Genomic DNA, 20,084 nt, shown 5'->3' with positions numbered 1-20,084 from the left:
GGGAATTAATGAATGCAAAAACTAATAAGCAAAAGGTAAGCAATTGGTGAATCAGGGCACAAGGTATATGGGAATTCTTTGTACTCTTCTAGGAACTTTTCATTAAGTTGGAAATTATACCAAATTAAGACATTACATACGTACTTAAAAGCCTTCAGTTTATAAAATATACTAAAATGATTGAGAGCTTATTGACAATTCTAAGCAATAAGGAGAGTGAAAGTTTGAATGTTCTGGTTAATTCAACTCTCTCAGCATTCACCCAAGCCTCCAGAGAAGGTTTATTTGTTTTTATTTTAAAAACACTGACATAGCGCCTGCTAGGAACCATGCACTTGTTAGTCATTTTGAAATATAAACTTACTTTAAAAGAAGGATTTATTTACAACACGGTATGGCATAGGTAGAAGTGGCTTGTCCAAGCTCACTTAGCTAGTAAGTGGCTGAGCCAAGATTCTAATTTAAGCTGTCTGGTACCAAGGTACCTACAGTTTCAGTTCTAGTAAAAGTATTTCCAAAAAATATCAGTCCCTTTTCATGCTTTAGTAAACAGGAGGAAAATAAATCTGTCTTTCTTCAGGACTTGAAGACATTGGTCATCAATCTGACATCAAAAATTCTGTCTGTGGCTGAATTTGTGTAGACAATTGGACTGAATTTGTTAGCAGATGCTCAGATTGTGCCTATGATGGTTTACATTAATGCCTAAATAAATATTGCCTAATCTCTGAAAAGCTAGTGAAAAACAGTAGCACAGGCTTCTCATTTGCTACAGATTTATTAAAGGTTAACTAATGTCATTTCCCAAATTAAGACCAAGTATGCAAGAATTATATACAGCTTGAGTGCCTTCACCACCATTTTTTTAAACAGATGGAAAACAGCTGCACTTCTGAATAGAACTCTCTAAAACATTTCAGTGAAGATATACCAGAGCCAAAACATCATACATGAAGGCTAAATTACTTCGTTTGATATCTATGAAGGAATTCAGCACCAAAACATTAAAAATGGATTTTTGTCTGTGCATCCACTCAAACTCATCTGCTAACACATTCAAATTCAAAAGCATTTTCACAACAGTACACAGCAAAACAGAATCTGCTTAATAACAAACAAATAGCCCAAGTGCTACTAAACCACACTGCCCTTTCCTGCCTGCCCACTCACCAGGGAAATCTCCAAGCGCATCTTGCATCACCTCCACAGTGAGGAGGTTTGGATAATTAGCTATTTCCAGACTCACCATCAGTTCATCTCTAACCTCCTGGGCTGGGATCTACCGGGATAGCCTGGTGCCTTCTGTACTCAGCCCCTTGGGTACTGGGGCACAAGTAGGAATAATTTTTTCAGCTAATGATGTAAGAGGTGACACCCAAAAGAGTTTAGACATTGTGGTAAATCATTTTTTCACACTAATTTCCACCCAGACAGAAGATGAAGGAAGTGAGAAATCTTTCAGAAAGCAGCAATCTGGGTTTGGGGAGTAACTAGAGGGTTTTATGAGTGGAAGGGTAGGGATGGGGGGAGACTATCCCACTAAGTGATGTCTTTCCATTCTGGGATAATCAATAGAAATCTCGAAGCAGAACTTGCCTACATAAAACCATTCATCATCTCTCTAGACAGAAATGAGGTAAGATGTTTCCATTTCCAGTTGCTTAAATAACACAATCACATTGAATTGTCTTTAGAAATCTGCAAACAGCTTTTCCACCAAAGCATGCACAATGAAATGTAACTTCTCTCTTGACAAATGTATCCTGAAATAAGGCAGGGATTAATGTTCTTCTTATATTAAAGAGTGTGCCGATGAAAGTAAATGTGCTTAACAGGCTACCAACGTTTATGTGAATATATTTCAAGCACTGATACATGGCAGAACCTCCGCTGAGCCATCATTTATAATTATCACATATGCGGAATTACTTCTGTAATTTAGAGAATATTCACTGTCATATGTTAAAGCAGACATGTTTTTCCACCAATATGTGGTATATACCTGTCATAAATTGCTTTTTATTGCTTCCTTAAAAACATCAGTGAAGAATTTACTACTGAACCGTTTTACAACATGCTAAAGCATGTTGTAAATGAGCCATTAAAGACAATAACTGTCTATTAAATATTAAAGAATTTTATAAATGGCATTTTAATTTCAAGTGTTACCAATACCATCTCATCTAAATTAGGTGGTAGAGAGTTGTTTTAGAAGAGTGAGAAGGTGGGAGGGCGCCGGATGATGACAAATCAGTTAATGGGTACAATGTACATTAATCAGGTGATGGATATACTAAAAGCCCTGCCTTGACCACTATACAATCTATACATGTAACAAAACTGTACATGTGCCCATAAATATGTACAAAGAAAGAAATAAGATTCTTCTCCCATTTTTAAAAAAGGCTCTTCTAGTCAGAGATGATTTAAATAAATAGACATGCTATGTTTATATATGGTTTACACTGTCACTTTAAGAACTGAGAAATTTCTTAAAACCACACAGCATCTTCATTTAAGTGCACTGATAAATTCCTTCCTAATGGATATATGGTCAAACCACGCATTTCGTTAATGAAGAAAAACTCTAGCCTTCAAGTGACCATGAAGTAAAAAGTACAAAAGCAATCATTGCTAAGTAATAACGGATAATTGAGATCCGGTATACACGAAACTGAAAACATAGCTGGCAAGTTACATAAAATAAAATGGGCTCACCAAAATCAGCAGCACCTAGCATGGCTCCACAGCTTGTTGTCCAAGTGAAATTGCCCAGGTCTGGGGCTGAACAAATGTAAACGGTAACGACAATTTAGCCATAAATCTCTCAAGGCCCAATTATCCTTACTGCAGAGGGTTTATTTCTTTTAATTAGACCAATTTTTAATTGGAAATTTTCCTCTCATTTCTCATTTTTCAAATATTCAAAACAGAATGTCTAAGGATTTTATTTAACATTATCAATAGCCAACGTAAATTTTGGAGATTATCTACAAGTTGCCAAGTACTTAAATTTTATCTGAAAAGTTTTTACATGATAGGATCTAACTCCTACATAAAAAATGTTCGTAAACGTTAAACTATGGGTCTTCTAATACTATCATCATTACTATGGGCAGGTGGGAGTCTATTTACTTATAACCAGAATGTAAAGTCCTTGAGGGGAGGATAATGTCTTATTTCTCTTCTACCCCAACTGCTAGTATAATATCTTGCATACCGTGGAAGTTAAATATGTTTTGTTAATAAGTTAATAAATGTAAGCCCCCAGTTTCACTCCCAAATGAATGGTCATTTAACCTCTATGCTCCCCAAATTCCTCATCTGTAAACAAATATAGTTTAACTGGATAACCTCCAAGGTGCCTTCCAGCTGTAACAATAACTCACAGAGCATTTTAGGAAAAGTACAGTGTGATTTAGCTACTGTTAACAAACAGCTCACGGACCTATATACACAGTAAATTCAGCCATGAGTGGATTACATGGCAAGACAAAGCCTGTCGCAGACAATATTGGCCATTCTAATCTATTAGTAGGATAAAGGCTTCTTAAAAGCTTAATCTAAACCTGTATTACATTTCAACCTTAAAATCATCTTTTGTTTGACAATGGTGCCCTCCTGTGGGCAAAACAAGGAAATCTTTTGATCATGCTAACACTTTAACTGGTTACAATATGCATGTTTTTATTATAATAATTACACCTTTAAATTTTTAATAAAGCCATATTTATAAATAGAATGCAGACTCTCTTTAAATAAACAAAAGATATAATTTAAATAACATTATCACACTAAATAGTATTACCAAAAGAAAAAGTTAAATCAAAATATACTAACAGCTTCTAAATAAAATGGTAATTATTTCTATGGAATACTAATAAATGCAGGCTTAATGGGATTCAGTATTTGTTGGTTCTTCCTGTTACTTTTTTTTTTTTGAGACAGAGTCACTCTGTCACCCAGATGGGAGTACAGGGGCACAATCAGGGGTCACTGCGTCCTTCATCTCCGGGACTCATGTGATCCTCCCACCTCAGTTTCCTGGGTAGCCGGGATGATAGGTGCACATCCCCATGCCTGGCTCATTTGTTGTATTTTTAGTAGAGACGGTTTTGCCATGTTGCCCAGGCTGGTCTCGAACTCCTGGGCTCAAGTGATCCTCCTGCCTTGGGCTCCCAAAGAACTGGCATGAGCCACCACGCCTGGCCTTGTTACTTCTATAACACAAGTCTATGCTACGAACTATCAAACGTCCTAAGCTATTTAAAGATGTTCAAACACCCAGCCTGTGTGTACTGAAAGCAGACTCAGCACTGGCATTATACTGGGACATGCTGGGGGAAATTAAGAAGACTGATTCTTGTCAATTCAAGACAAATTTAACTGGAAAAGACAAAAACACACAAGGAGCAGCCAACAGAGTAGGCCACTCAATATTTAGCAGTGTGTTTTAGCATAATGAAAACAAAGACTTTAACCATATGGAAAAGAGTAAGATCACTGGGGACTGCTGTAATCCAGGAAACCTTCCTGGAAGAGGCAACAGCACACTACAGTAAAAGTAAAGATGGAAAGGAGTAAAGAGAAGTTTGAGGGTGTTTTTGGTTTTGTTTTGTTGTTTGTTTTTTGTAACAGAGTTTCACTCTTGTTGCCCAGGCTTGAGTGCAATGGTGTGGTCTCCACTCACTGCAACATCCACCTCCCGGGTTCAAGCAATTCTCCTGCCTCAGCCTCCCAAGTAGCTGGGACTACAGGTGCGTACAACCATGCTGGGCTAATTTTTTTTTTTTTTTTTTTTTTTTTAGATGGAGTCTCACTCTATCACCCAGGCTTGGCTCACTGCAACCTCTGCCTCCCCAGTTCAAGCAATTCTCCTGCCTCAGCCTCCTGAGTAGCTGGGATTACAGGCGCCCGCCACCATGCCCAGCTAATTTTTGTATTTTTAGTAGAGACAGGGTTTCACCATGTTGGCCAAGCTGGTCTCAAACTTCTGACCTCAGGTGATCCGCCTGCCTCAGCCTCCAAAAGTGCTGGGATTACAGGCATGAGCCACCGGGCCCAGCCTTAATTTTTGTATTTTTAGTAGAGACGAGGTTTCACCATGTTGGCCAGGCTGGTCGCAAACTCCTGACCTCAGGTGATCCACCCACCTTGGCCTCCCAAAGTGCTGGGATTACAAGGGTGAGCCACCGTGCCCAGCTGTTTTTGGTTTTGTTTGTTGTTCTTTAGGATGCGAAAGGTCTGTCTATGTGCATGGGTTTGTTTTGTTTCGAGTTGATTAGGTGGGGGAAGTGGAAGAGCCACTAAAGGAAACCACAGAACTCATGTAGAGAAAAGAGGAGGGGAGATAGAGTGGGTAGGGGGAATTAGCTATACACAGGGAAGTTAGACAGAAGAGCTAGCACAGCCTCCATGCTCTATTTCTGTGTTCAATGGGTCACCTCTGCATGATTCATTCAACAAGGATTTTTTTGTTTTGTTTTCTTTTTTTTTATCAACTCTCTGTGCCAGAGCCTGTGCCGAGTACTGGACACAGAGGATAGACAAGGTCCCCAGTGTCCTGGAGCTTGCATTATAGTATGTGGGGACGAACAGGTAAACAGGCATAAATAAGGTAACTGTGGACTGAGAGAAGCATTACAGAGAAAACAAAAGTGAACAATGTGATGGAGACTAGCTGAGCTTGGAGGAAAAGAGGTTAGCTACTTGGACTGGGTGTTCAGAGATGGCCTGGCTTCACTGAGGTGACTGTGACATCATGGTGAATTACATAATGTGACCTTCCAAGGGAAGTATATTCCAGGTAAATAGACAGCACAAAGGGCCTGAAGCTAAAATAAGCTTGGTGTGTTCAGGAGCGGAGAGGTAGCTAGGGCAGCTAGAGGGGAGTAAGCAAGGCAAAGAGAGGTAGGAGGTAATGTTAGGTAGCAGGTGATGGCAGAGAGGTATCCAGGGACAGACCAGACAGAAGCTTGTAGGCCATAGTGTGCTGTTAGAATTTTATTCCAAATGTGGTATGAGAGTTTTAAGCAGAAGAGAAACAGGAGATGATTTAGGTTTTCACAAGAGCCCTCCAGCTGCTGGGTGGGGAATGTCCTGATGTGGGGGCAGGATCAGAAACAGGGAGTCTACTGCAGCCATCCAAGCAAGAGATGGTGATGGCTTGGAGCAGGATGGTGACAACACAGCCCAATAAAAACTGATCTTCCAAGGCCAAACGTAGCACCGAGCACACAACAGGTTCTCAATAAATCTGTAAATGAATGAATGCTTGAGTAAGTGAGCAAAATGTTATTACCAGTCTTGCAATATGCCATTGGTTTTTTAACCTCTCTCTAGAGCTGGTGTCTGTCTCATGGTCAAATACAACAAATACTGACATAGATGGCCTCAAGAGAAGAAAAAGTGGCAAAACACCTTATTGACTGCTTGTTCGCAGACTAAGTTGTGACAAGAAGTACAGGAGAATGAATTTGGTCAGCTATCTGGAGAGTAGGGTACCTATGAAGCCCAGACCTCGAAATAGGGTCCTCTCACATCCCTGCTGGGTATCTCAGACAGTCCATGTGGGAGCAAACTACCATATGGGAGCAAACTACTGAACTAACTATAAGGTCCAAGTTTCAATAATACTCATTTTTTTCTTATGGACACTGTACTTCATACAATCTGTTGTTTTTGTTTAGTTTTGTTTTTATTGAGACGAAGTCTCAGTCTGTCACCCAGGCTGGAGTACAGGGGCGCGATCTCGGCTCCCTGCAACCTCCGCCTCCCAGGTTTAAGTGATTCTCCTGCCTCAGGCCCCCGAGTAGCTGGGACTACAGGCACACGCCACCATGCCTGGCTAATTTTTGTATTTTAGTAGAGACGGGGTTTTGCCATGTTGGCCAGGCTGGTCTCGAACTCATGACCTCAAGTGATCCACCCGCCTCGACCTTCCAAAGTGCTGGGATTACAGGTGTGAGCCACCGGGCCCGGCCTAATCTATTGTTTTTTACTCTTCACTTTGGCTACTAGGAAGCTGACAGCCAAATTTATAGTTCATCTTCAGTAAGTGAACAGGACCTTTCACCACGCCTTTTATATGCTAATCTTATGCTTAATTTTGCATATCCTTATTTTTGGCCAGATACAGTGGCTCATGCCTATAATCCTAGCACTTTGGGAGGCCAAGGAAGGCAGATCACCTGAGACCAGGAGGTCGAGACCAGTCTGACCAACATGGTGAAACCCCATCTCTACTAAAAATACAAAAATTAGCCGGGCATGGTGGTACATGCCTGTAATCCCAGCTACTTGGGAGGCTGAGGCAGAAGAATTGCTTGAACCCAGGAGGCAGAGGTTGCAGTGAGCTGAGATCATGCCATTGCACTCCATTCTGGGCAACAAAAGTGAAACTCCATCTCAAAAAAAAAAAAAAAAATACTTATTTTTCCCTTTATCTCTCATTTCAATGATTATTCTTTAAGTCGCTCTCAAATCTGTTTTGATGAAGACATACACAAATAAATATGAATATATCAACAAGACACCACATGCTGCAACCAGTCCAAAGTTCAGATTGTCCTAAGAGTCTCTTCATTGACTCTCTTTTTCTTTACCCATCCTACTTGCCAGAACAAAACTCAAAACTTCCCCCTTGACATGGTTACCTCAGGTGAAAGCATTCTTTCCAAATGAAAAATGTTACCCAGACCGTACATCACAGAAAGTCACAGACAACAGGTCACACTGGGATTCATTGACCGATTTCCTGGTAGATAGCAAGGTTGTAAGGGAATGAGACAAAGGACTGGTCAGGTTTGGTTTAAGGTAAATACGAATGGGAGGAACAAGGTCCAGGACATGTGGCACAGGGAAGTGAGTACAATCAGGACAGCTGGAGAAGGACAAGGTGAAAAGGCGGTGAGATGGGAAGGGACCCTAAGGAGATACATTTTATAGCTTGAGCAAAGGTCAGTCTTGACCAGCAGTGATTCAGAACCAGTCGCTTCATCTAAGATTAAAATCAACTTGTTATGTGTGATCCAAGAATCCAGAAAAGTTTTCACAGGCCCTAGAAAATATTGAAAGGCATATCTGATTGTTTTGCCCTCGTGTTTAAGTCAAGGGAAGAGAATCAAAGAATCTGTTATCATGTTAATGATTTAGCATATGTGGGCCAGGCCCCGTGGCTCATGCCTGTAATCCCAGCACTTTGGGATGCCAAGGTGGGTGAATCACCTGAGGTCAGGAGACCAGCCTGGCCAACATAGTGAAAACCCATCTCTACTAAAAATACAAAATTAGCCAGGCGTAGTGGCGTGCACCTATAGTCCCAGCTACTAGGGAAGCCAAGGCAGGAGAATGGCTTGAACCTGGGAGGCAGAGGTTGCAGTGAACCAAGATCGTGCCACTGCACTCAAACCTGGGTGACAGAATGAGATTCCATCTCAAAAAAATAATAATAATAATTTAGCAGATGTGTACTCTGGGTCAAATATTGGACCAATCAAGCACTTTATCTGTCATCTTGTTGAATCCTTAGAATAACCCTGTAAGGAAGTCTGTTTTGTTTACATCTCTGTTTAACAGGGGAGAAAATAAGTAAACCCATTTACTTACCCAAGTATACAATATAAGTGGTAGACTCAGGATTCCAAACTAGGCTGGGAGATTCCACTACCTGGGAAGAAAAGGGAGTGTCGACCAGAAAAAAAGCTTGAGAAAACAAGAGGAGGAATTGAAGTAGGGTAGTAAGTGGTCAGCCAAGACCTTCTGAAGACTGAAGTTTGGACACTACAGAAAGCCCAACTCAGAATATTTCTCGGGTTGAGGATGCAGTTGTTAAAGATGGAGTCTTCCCAAAACTGGCCATAGTTGCGTAGGAAATACATCACATAAATTTCAGCCACATATCTACTTTTTCATGTGTAAACTTTATGAAATAAATGAAATACCTTTAAAATATTTCCAATGAAAATTTAGCATCCAAACTGAGATGCTAAGTGTAAAATACACACCAAATCTTAAAGCCTTAGTAGAAAAAAGAACTACCTCATTAATAATTTTTAATATTCCATGTAGAAATATTATTTTAGACATAGCCAGCTAAATATATAATATGAAAATTAAACATAAAATTCAGGCACACTGGTATAACCAAAAGTGGTTTTCCACAGACAATAATATACCCTGGATTTTGTTTTTTTCTTCATTTCAAAAAAAAGTTTTGGCATTTACGGAAGGCTTCTTAAACTTCTTCCATGGTTTGACATCACTGACTCAGATAAGGGCCTAGGAAGCCATTCCTCCTATTCAGGATCTAAAAAAGCAGCAGCTCACATTTATAATGCATTACAACCAGAACCTGAGGCCTAATAAATTTCTATGTCGAGTCCACAGTTCCAAACACAAATTCACTCATCAAGGCTTTGTTCAGGCATCAGGGAAACATCCTGGCAGCAAGTATACCTATATAAGGAAATATTAGGTCACGATCCCGTAACTCCAACACACAAGAGATGCACCACACACTTTAGGAGACTTCTAAAGCAGAAAAACACAAGAGACTAGGGAGAATGACCTCTCTTCCTAGTTTATGCCTTCAAGGTATTAAATGTACTATTCATCCCCAAAAGAAGAAATGCATATAAAAACTCAGATCACCATAATATGCAGTGTAACATAAAAATTAATATCTGGAAAGCAAGTTTATTTTCACCACCTAAAAGACATTTAACCTTTAATTAAAATAATAGGCCTGGCATGGTAGTTCACACCTGTAATCCTAGCACTTTTAGAGGCTGAGACAGGGGATTGCCTGAGCTCAGGAGTTCAAGACCAGCCTGGGCAACATGGCAAAACCCCATCTCTATACACACACACACAAAAACACAAAAATTAGCTGGGTGTGGTGATCCCAGGTACTGGGGAGGCTGAGACATGAGAATCACTTGAACCTGGGAAGCACAGGTTGCAGTAAGCCGAGATTGCCCCACTGTTCTTCAGCCTGGGTGACAGAGCGAGACTCTCTCTTAATAATAATAATAATAATAATAATAATAATAATAAAGCTGCCTGGAAACCATTAATTCCAAAGTAACTTTGATAACTGGGGCCAGAAGGAACAGAAGCAAGATAATTCCAATAGTATCCAGCTTTTTCCAGCCTTCCTGCCACAGGGTCTTTGCACATGGCAGTCCTTCTGTTCAGAGGCAAACACATTCTTCTGTCCACCACTAAGTTAACTCCTACTCATCCTTCATATCTCAGGGCAAATATTACTGCCTCAGAGAAGCACTCTCTACTCACTAGCTAAAATCCCAAATTTTAGTCTTTTCTTCTTGGTACTCTCTAGAACTGCCTTTTTATACTCATGTGAGAATTCCCTATCAGACTGGAGCTCTATGAGGGCAAAGATCTGGCCTCTTCTCTCAATATTGTTTCTCATCTCTAGCCCTTAACAGAGCAAGTTCAAAGCACTCAACAAATACTTGCTGAATCAATGAATGAATTTGAACACCTAAACTTAATCAGGCTATCCCATTTCCTTTACCTAATAAATCTGGTTTTGCAATCACAGTTTCCACCTTGCAGTGAAATTTTTAACCAAAGATACTTTCCTAGACATTGACCCAATTCACAATCACTGCTTTCACTAAGGAACATCCCCAGCCCCCATCAAACCTTCTAAGAAAGGACAGGGCAACATGGTTTGCTATGTAGTTCAGCCACCCATGGCTAATTCAAGCCAAGCCAACGGAAGTTTCCTCTTCCTGCAACTTAGAATTGAGATTGAGAAACAGCTAATAATTCCAGAATTAACTGTCAAGGGAGAAATATATAAATTTAGGAGGTATGAGGTGGCCAGCTTTCCCTCATCCATGCAGGGGGTACAAAGAAAGCCAGACTTCACAGAGACAAGAGTGACACAGATGCACACAAAACAGAAATGAGACTAGAAGAGGATGATCCAGGTCCCTGAAGGTCATTCTAATTTTAGTTCCAAGACTTTCCTTGGCCTGCCTTTGTGCCATCCCTTGAATTCCTCAAGAACTCCTACAGCTATTTCACTTAAAAAAAAATCTTATCTTTGCTTGGCCTCGCTGGAGTTCTGTATTGATCTAAATAGAATTAGCCCATTTCATAGATAGGAAGAAATGAGCCCTCAGAAATTACCTTCCTAAAGTTACAAAGCTAATTAGTTGTAGAGCTGGGCTTTATACCCAATCCTTCTGAGACAAGGGAAACTCTGTATACGCTACCCAATTAGTAGCTACTAACCATACGTGACTATTTAAATTTAAATTTAGGTAAAATTAAAAATCAAGTTCGTCAGTTCCAGGAACCATATATCAAGTGCTCAATAGCTCCATATGGTAATATTGTCATACTGGACAGTACCGTCCTAGAACATCTATTTCTACTATTGCAGAAAGTTATATTGAATAGCACTAGATCCTTGAAGGATAAGCCCTCTCTATTTGTAAAATCTGAAACAAACTGCAAAAGCTGACTTTGGCTGATACCAAACACAGTGGAACACATGGAAGGAGGGCAGATCTTGCCACGCCAAGGCTTGGGTTCTTGTCCTCACTCTTTACATCCTTTCAGTGGGCAAATCATTAGACCTCTCTGAACCTCAAGCTCTTTATGTGAAAATAGATTTGGAAATAACTACCTGGGTCACTCCAATGTTCAAATGAGGCATGGTACAGTGAAGGGCCCTGTAAATTGCACCTGTACTAACAATAGTTGTTATCATTAATAACAGCAGCAGCTAAAATCATTTCTAGAGCCTATATAAGAACTCTGCTATAAGAACTTTCAACGCATTAACTCATTTAATCCCCTCTAATGTACTTTGAGGCAGTTGCTATCAGTATCCCCATTTTACAAAGAAGGATATTTGGAGGCAGAGAGGTGATGTGATTTGTCCAAGGTCAGCTACCAAGTGGCAAAGCTAGAATCTGAACCCAGGTTCCCAAGTCTGCCCTCTTAACCATCGGGCAACTCTGTCTTTCTAAGATCTCAAAGCGGGTATTCCGCAATCAATGCATTCACTCCTGCCTCTCTTTTACCCATACCACCATTTTCTTTCAGATAATACCTATATCATTCACTTTTTTTTTTTGGAGACAGGGTCTTGCTCCGTTGCTCAGGCTGGAGTGCAGTGGCATGATCATGGCTCACTGCAGCCTTGAACTCCCAGGACCAAGTGATCTTCCCATCTCAGCCTCCAGAATAGCTGAGACTACAGGCACATGCTACCATGCCTGATAAATTTTTGTATTTTTTGTAAAGACAGGGTTTCACCATGTTTCCCAGGCTGGTCTCGAATTCCTGGGCTCAAGCAATCCACCTACCACAGGCTCCCAAAGTGCTAGGATTATAGACGTGAGCCACTGTGTCCGGCGTCATTCATATTTTGTATGCACACTCTAGTTACAACCTTGTCTTTTGGTCTTCCTCTTTTAACATGTTTCCCTTATATGTATATATTTTTGTACATGGGTATGAGAAACAACCAGAACCTTACAGGACATGAAAACACTTGACACCCAAACAAGAAGCAGGCCTGTTCATCCTACAACATTATGCAAAGTAGCAATCAGCAAACAGATCCTGCTTGAGAAAACCTGACAACCCAAATTAGTAAAATCACTTTCCAAAGTATTTTCAATCTAATAAGTAATTTCAGACATCATCAGTTCTCCCAATCAATGGCCATTTCTATAATAGATGAAAGGAACCGAAAAAATAAATAAAAACAATCAGGGACAGGACTCTGGAGAGCATCCCAGCACCCTCCCTCTTCTTGTTAACATTTATCTGTCCTGTAACAATGGCAGGCACAGTGCTAGCCAGTGCTTTTACTCATCAACCAACGTCTTCCTTACTAGTATCTCTTGGTAGTCAGAAGCTGGAGCAAAGGGTCACCCACCCACCTAGAAAACAGGAGCTTCAGCACAGGCTATAAAGCAACTGCCAACCTCGAAAATGGGATTCTGAACCTGGGGTCCTTGCACAGAATCAGGGGTCCATAAACTGGGATGAGAAAAAAATGACATCTTAATATTTATGAGCCTCTATTTGAAATTCATCTGTTCCTTCAATTATAAATGTCAGCAACAAACCATTTAGCAGTTCCTATGACTTGGCCACAAATAGAAATAGTAGGTATTTTCAAATCTCATTAATCAGCAAGAGCTCAAAATGTGTGTCCATCAACAACCTCATAATTATATGTAGTTAATGGGCTTGCTTGAAGATCATGTTGTTAAATGAATACAGAAGCACACATATTCTATATCATAAAATGTTTTAATGTTTTAACCACTACATTTCCATATAATGGCTTCCTTTGAAATCCAATGAATTTTGTTTAATGTGGGTTTTTTAAACTTTCATTTTAGGTTCAGGGGTGTATGCACAGGTTTGTTATATAGGTAGATTGTGTGTCACAGGGGTTTGGTGTACAGATTATTTCATCACCCTGTTTTATGTGTTTTTAAAACATTATTATGAGACAGGATCCACTGGCTTCACCAAATTCCCAAAGGGACTGATGGCACAGAAAAGGTTCAGGACTCTCCGTCCTTGGAGGTGACAAAACTATACCTTTGATGTGCAATATCACAGCTGCCTCCTCCCTCTTTCCTCCTTCCCATCCCATGTGAGCCTAACCTATAACCCATTAATTCTTCCGGAAGTTGGAAAGAAAACTGACAGATGATGCAATGACTTCTGTATAAGGCATACACCAGTCATAAAAGCACCAGAAAACTGTTGCAGAATGGTTTTCAGAAAGTTAAAAAAAAAAAAAAAAAAACAATTTGCCATGTATAGAAAGCTCTATCGTTTCAAGTGCCTCTTGCAACCACTATCCTATAATGTATTCCAACTTGCTACTGTAGAAATGGCCTCATTATCCCCACAGAGGTCCTTCAGAAAGCCTATTTCAAAGCAAGCACCTCTGAAAGTTAGCCCACAATCTAAAAGCCTGTGCTATAAATACGCATGCCCTGGGAAGGCAACAACAAGCTTGATTCCGTAATTGCATCTTTAAGAAGGAAACCGGGAGAGCCATAGGCCAGCGAGTTGCTCAGTAAACAGCTGTGAGAAAAAGGAGATGACGTTTCTAAGATATTTAGGATGACAGGTGTCAGAAGTCCACAGACAAAGAGATCTTTGTCGTTATGAAAGATAAAATGTATAAGCAGGCAAATAATAGTAAAGAGGTTCATAAAAGTTTCCCAATTTATATTGCAAGTGTCTATGCAGGCTATGACAAAGGACAGGTAACAATGAAGTGAAATTATCAATATGAATGGGGTCTTAGGGTAGGTTTTCCCCAAAGCAGAGCCTGGGACAAGGACTTAACACAAGAATACATGATCAAGACTGCTGATATGAGCAACGGAAGCTGGATGCCAACAGGGGCTCCCAAGAAGCATAGAGATGCTCCCAGAATCATCCACCGAAGGACAGGAGGTAAGGCCATTTATTTATCAACTCCTCACTTCTGCCGATTCAGGGGCATTAACTTCCAGGTTAATGGCAGTTAACTCATGGGCTACTTTTGCTGGTCCACCAGTGCCCTGGGGAATGCCCAGTGAGGAAGTTGGCAAGAGAATTGGTGAATGCTAGGGATGGGAACTGGCCTTGCAGCTGTGGCCAAAATCAGTGGAGGCTGAAGAGATGTGACACGAGGTAACACAGGTGGCTGCTACCCATAACCAAATGCGGAACGTAAGCTTTTTTTCCTCTATAGCAGCTCCCCCTGCATTAAATTTTAAAATCCATCCACTCTCCAAATATTTTTGAGCCTCAACTACGTGCTACACACTACCTCCAGACACTGGGACACCACAATGACCAAGCCAGGCAAGATTTCTGCCTTTTTTTTTTTTTTTTTTTTGTGAGACAGTCTTGCTCTGTCACCAGGCTAGAGTGCAAGTGGTGCGATCTCGGCTCACTGCAACCTCCACCTCCCGCCTTCCAGGTTAAAGCAATTCTCCTGCCTCAGCTTCCCAAGTACTTGGGACTACTGGTGCTTGCCACTACACCTAGCTAATTTTTTGTATTTTAGTAGAGACGGGGTTTCACCATGTTGGCCAGGATGGTCTCGATCTCCTGACCTCGTGATCCACCCGCCTTGGCCTCCCAAAGTATTTGGATTACAGATGTGAGCCACTGCGCCCGGCCGGTCTCTGCTTTCATACTCCTTAAATTCATAAAAAATCAATATGTCAGATATTGATTTTAAAATTAGATCAAAGAAAGAGTGATGAGGAAAGGGAAGCACACAGAGAGGATAATTTAGCAAGGGGAGTCAGGGATTGTCATTTTCGGTTGGAGCCTGAATGACAAGGAGGAGACAGACCAGGGACAAGTGGAAGAAAAGCATTTAAGCAGTGGGAACAGCATGTTCAAAGGCCCTGAGGTGTAAAGATCACTAGTCAGTGCAATCTCCCACAAGGTAGGGAGAAGGGAACATCTGTTATAACCAGGAGTTCTCATTGGTCAGGGGGTAAACGTACCATGGAAATTTATTTTCAGATGGTGATAAGATCTGTACAAGAAACAGGGTCCTCTCCTGGAGCAGGCTTCCAAGCAAGCCAAAGCTTTTACTGCTTTCTTTGTTTCTTGCTAAAATGCCATCCATGGATCACTGAACTTGAAGTTTCAATGTGTTAACTGGGCCTAAACTGAAGTGAAAATCCCAAATTGCCTGAGTCCCAGGGCATTTAAGAAAGAAAAAAGCAAAAGTAAACAATAAAGTAAATTCCCATCTGAGGAAGAAAAGGAGCAAGTGGGAATGCATAGACATGAAGTGAAATAATGTTGTATGCACACAGCAGGTCAGATGTGGAAGCAGGATGTGGAGTAGACATTCTTCAAAGGAACAAGTGTCCTTCCTCAAAATGGCAAAGCTGGCACTGCCTCTCTGTCCCTTGTTCACGTTCTGGGCGATGATACATTGATTGGCATAACAGAAAATCAGGTATTGATTTCACATGTCCCTCCCTGGGCATTAGAATTGAAGATCTTGCCTGTTGACTGCTCTTTAATTTCAATTATTTGGGGTCTTTTAACCTTGAGGGACTCGGTATGCAAATAATAAGAGCTGCTATGAGACAGCTTTTATTTAGCACTAACAATGTACCAAATACTATGTTGAAAACTTGTTTACATTAGTTCATTTGAATCTTGCAACAGCCTTCTGAGACAGGGACTCCCTAAGAGACAGAGAGGTTAATAATTTGGGAAAGGTTGCAAAACTGATAAGTAGGTAAGCTGGGATTTAAACCTGTGAGGGTCTGGCTCCAGAGTCGTCCTCTTATCAACAGCTCTAGGGCTTTGTTAAATCAGTGTCAACCAGAGAGTGGACTTTCCATGGCACTGGTGTTTTAAAGGTGCTGCCTTTAAAACTTGCCTGTATGTAGACAGCACCCTTTATCTTGTACAGAACTCACTGTCATCTGGGCCAGGCATGGTGTGTAATCTCAGCACTTTGGGAGGCCAAGGAGGGTGGATCACCTGAGTGGGGGAGTTTGAGAGCAGCCTGGGCAAAATGAAGAAACCCCATCTCTTCCAAAAATACAAAATATTAGCTGGGCATGGTGGCGCATACCTGTGGTCTCAGTTACTTGGGAGGCTGAGGTGGGAAGATCACTTGAGCCTGGGAGGTGGAGGCTGCAGTGAGCCAAGATTGCACCACTGCACTCCAACCTGGGTGACAAGAGTGAGACCCCGTGTCAAAAAAACAAAAAACCCCGGGGGTGGGAGGAGAGAAAGAACTCATTACTGTCTAAAAACCAGTTTCCACGGTACATTACACCCATCATGAAAAGGTTGCAATAAAGTGATTTTAGCGAAGAGGGAGGGAAGCAAAAAAGCAAGGGAGAGAAGATTTAAAGAAATTGATTCTCTGCTAATATCCAAAGTAGCCAAAGAAATTAATGCTCGTTGTCCAAAGAGAAGGTGGAGGCAAAGATATGCACCAACTGTCATTCTCAGTAGAATAGTTTTCTTTCTAGCCAGCTCTTTAAAGTCATCTGCTTTGGAGAATGCCTCGATCCTCATATGAAAATTCTTCAGCTGCTGATACAAGTGTCAGGAAGGCAAAAGGCTAGAATGAGCCGAGCCTGGCAGAAAACGCAAAGAGCTACAAAAGGGCTATTTTTGTTATGCTCAGGACAAGGAGAACAACAAGACGACATAGGTCTGCCGCCTGGAGAGGGTGGTGTGATACTAACAGTGACAGCAAGTGCAATTACTCAGCCTCCGGTCTGCATCTGTGTTCCCTCAAGATAGAGGAGATGCTTTCCATAGAGGGGAGAGGGGACACTCTTTCAGGGAATTGAGATTCAAAATAAGGTGCCACGATTGTCAGAGTGCCTGCCCTCTCTAAATAAGTCTGAGGCTCCTGGCCCTGATGAATTAAAGCCCAGGCTGCTCATGGCATGAAGTCCGAAGTAGCCACAACATCGGTGGTAAACTCTAAAGAATCCAGGAGAATAGGAGATGTACCAGCAAATAAAAAGGAATAAAAATACAAGTTGTGCCAATCATATATCAGTAAGCATCATGCCAATCCCAGACAGACTGCTGTAATGCATTATTAACACGGGGGACAGGGTGAACACTCAATGCAGCAATGATTACTTGGAATCAGCATGGATTCGCTAAAAATAATACATACCAGGCAATGCTCATTCCATTTTTTCATACTCACTGAAGCTGGTGATCAAGAGATTACTATGGTTATAAAATATGGAATTCAGCAAGGCATTTTGACTAAGTTTTTCATATAACTAACTCCAATGCAAAAATATTTTGAAATGTAGACTGGACGTAATGAAAATAGGTAGACTAAACAACCCTCTAAAAGTACTGATTAACCATAGCTACATCAATTTAGAATGTCCCTCTTAGGGACTACCTAAGAGACAGAGAGGTTAATATTTTGGGAAAGGTTACAAAGCTGGTAAGTAGGGAAGCTGGGATTTAAACCTGTGAGGGTCTGCCTCCAGAGTCCTTCTCCTAACAACAGCTCTAGGGCTTTGTTAAATCAGCCCTAATCTCTAGTGGGAAGCCACGAGGCTCTATCCAGAGCCTGTCCTATTCACCTTCTTATCAATAACTCAGATGGTGATATTGCCATCATTCCACTAAATTTGGGAATGACCTGAAGCTAAGAAGGGAAACAGCCACTCTAAAATATCAGAAGCAAAACTGAAAAAAAAAAAATCCATCAAGGTGACCAATTCACTGAAAGTAAGATGGAATTCTCCGAGGTAAATGCAAAACATTAAGCATGAGTTTAACACTATAAGTGGACAAACAGTGGAGAGAAGAAACACTGCTCTCCACATGGAAAAGGACTGCACATAAAATGTCTTGATGGTAAATTCCAGATGAGTAAGTCATACAATATGGCTGGTAAAAACATTCATCTTATGTTTCATTAACAAAAGTATACTACACAAAACTAGAGAAGGGATAGTTCAGTTATACTCTGAAGTAGATTGACCAAAATCAACCATACCCTATTTTTCAGTTCCATTTAATAAGCATGACAGCAATCCAGGGTTCATTCAGCATCCATGGCCCAGATGGTCAAAGAGCCAGACCAGCCCCATCTGACAGCGCTTCCCACCACAATGAAACATTCTCTGTCTCCAATGCAATAGTCACTACCCACATGTAGCTACTGAGCTCCTGATACATAACTAGTGTAGCTGAGGAACTGAATTTTTAGTTTTGTTTAATTCTAATTCATTTAAATTTATGTATCTGCTTGTAGCTTGGGGCTACCAAGTTGGGCTGCACAGCTCTAGACAACGCCATATGCCAAATGGTGGAAGTAACTCAAAGGATGGCAAACCCAAAAAAAAAAAAAAAGGGGGATTTGGGGACAAAATGACAACACAATTTAGTATCTGAAGTTCTGTCTTGTGGAAGAGGAATTAGAAATATTGTTTGCAACCCACCGGGCAGAATTAGGACTTAGAGAAATTACAGTAAGAGAATATCCATGGCACTGAAGAAGTAACAGCTTAACAGTTACAACAATGTCAGTTCTATGAGGGCAGGACCTGTCGTCACCATACTCACCACCTAGCACCTAGCACAGTGCCTGGCACCAAGTAGTCCCTCAGTAAATATATCTACTGAATGAGTGAATGGCTCAGTCAACCCATGAAATAGGAAAGTGTCCAAATGGAACATAAATACCTCAAAAGACTATGAATTCCCCCCCTCCCCAATCTGGAGGAGCCCCAAGGAGCTAGCTGACAACTTGCTAGGGATACTATTGAAGATCCAGGCTCCACCAAAAGGTAGCTGGACTAAATGGCTTTTAAGTGCTTTCCAGATCTGCTAAAAGCCTTTTGCCTCTACTATCAGATGGGACTGGGTTCAAATCCTGACATGTAATTCACATGACTGTGTTACTTATCTAATGCTGCATAATGGATTATATGCACTTAGTGACGTCAAGTAATACACATTTGTTATCTCACAGTTTCTTTGGGTCGGAAGTCTGCGCATGGCTTATCTAGATGCTTTGTTTAGGGTCTCAAGAAGCTGCACTCAAGGCACCGGGAAGGCCTGGTTTCTCACCTAGAGGCTTGGGGGAGGAAGACTTCCATACTCACAGGGTTGTCGGCAGTATTCAGTCCTTCATCCTTGTGACTGTAGGACTGAGAGCTTCAGGGGTTTTTGCTGGCTCTGAGCCAGAGGTTAAGCTCTTCCTAAAGGTCATCTGCAGTCCTTTACCACATAGGCATCCCCAACACACACATTCACTTCTTCAAGCCATCGTAGAGTCTCTAGAGCTAGGCAGCTAGCAAGGCAGAGTTTTATATAACATAATCATAGAAGTGACATTCTATCACCTTTGCTGTATTCTATTGGTTAGAAGCAAGTCAGGTTCCACCCATCTCAAGGGGAGGCGATTATACAAATGTGAGAACACTCAGATGTAGGGATCATAGGGGCCCACCCTGGTATCTGTCTGTGACAGGGACCTTAGCAAGTCACATAACACACTCCAGCTTCTCATCTATAAAAATGAGGCAACTAATAGTACA

General features: G+C 41.1%; 1 protein-coding gene across 6 annotated transcripts in view; it reads right to left on the bottom strand.

The window, feature by feature from the left end:
• The window catches only part of TAFA4 (TAFA chemokine like family member 4), a 236,839-nt gene that overhangs the window by 173,975 nt on the left and 42,780 nt on the right, over window positions 1-20,084 (bottom strand). Inside the window, exon 3 of one of the 6 annotated variants that reach the window (XM_063661409.1) lies at window positions 2,719-2,784. The exons of 4 other annotated variants lie outside the window; for them this stretch is intronic. The gene's annotated coding sequence lies outside the window, so the exon portion shown is untranslated. Of the gene's footprint in view, window positions 1-1,170; window positions 1,296-2,718; window positions 2,785-20,084 lie in introns of those variants that run through there. One more of the 6 variants, XM_063661406.1, reaches the window with a different exon arrangement.

The sequence above is a fragment of the Pongo pygmaeus genome, chromosome 2 (assembly GCF_028885625.2).
Source record: "Pongo pygmaeus isolate AG05252 chromosome 2, NHGRI_mPonPyg2-v2.0_pri, whole genome shotgun sequence".
Lineage (NCBI taxonomy): Eukaryota > Metazoa > Chordata > Mammalia > Primates > Hominidae > Pongo > Pongo pygmaeus.
This window is presented reverse-complemented; position numbering and strand designations above follow the sequence as displayed.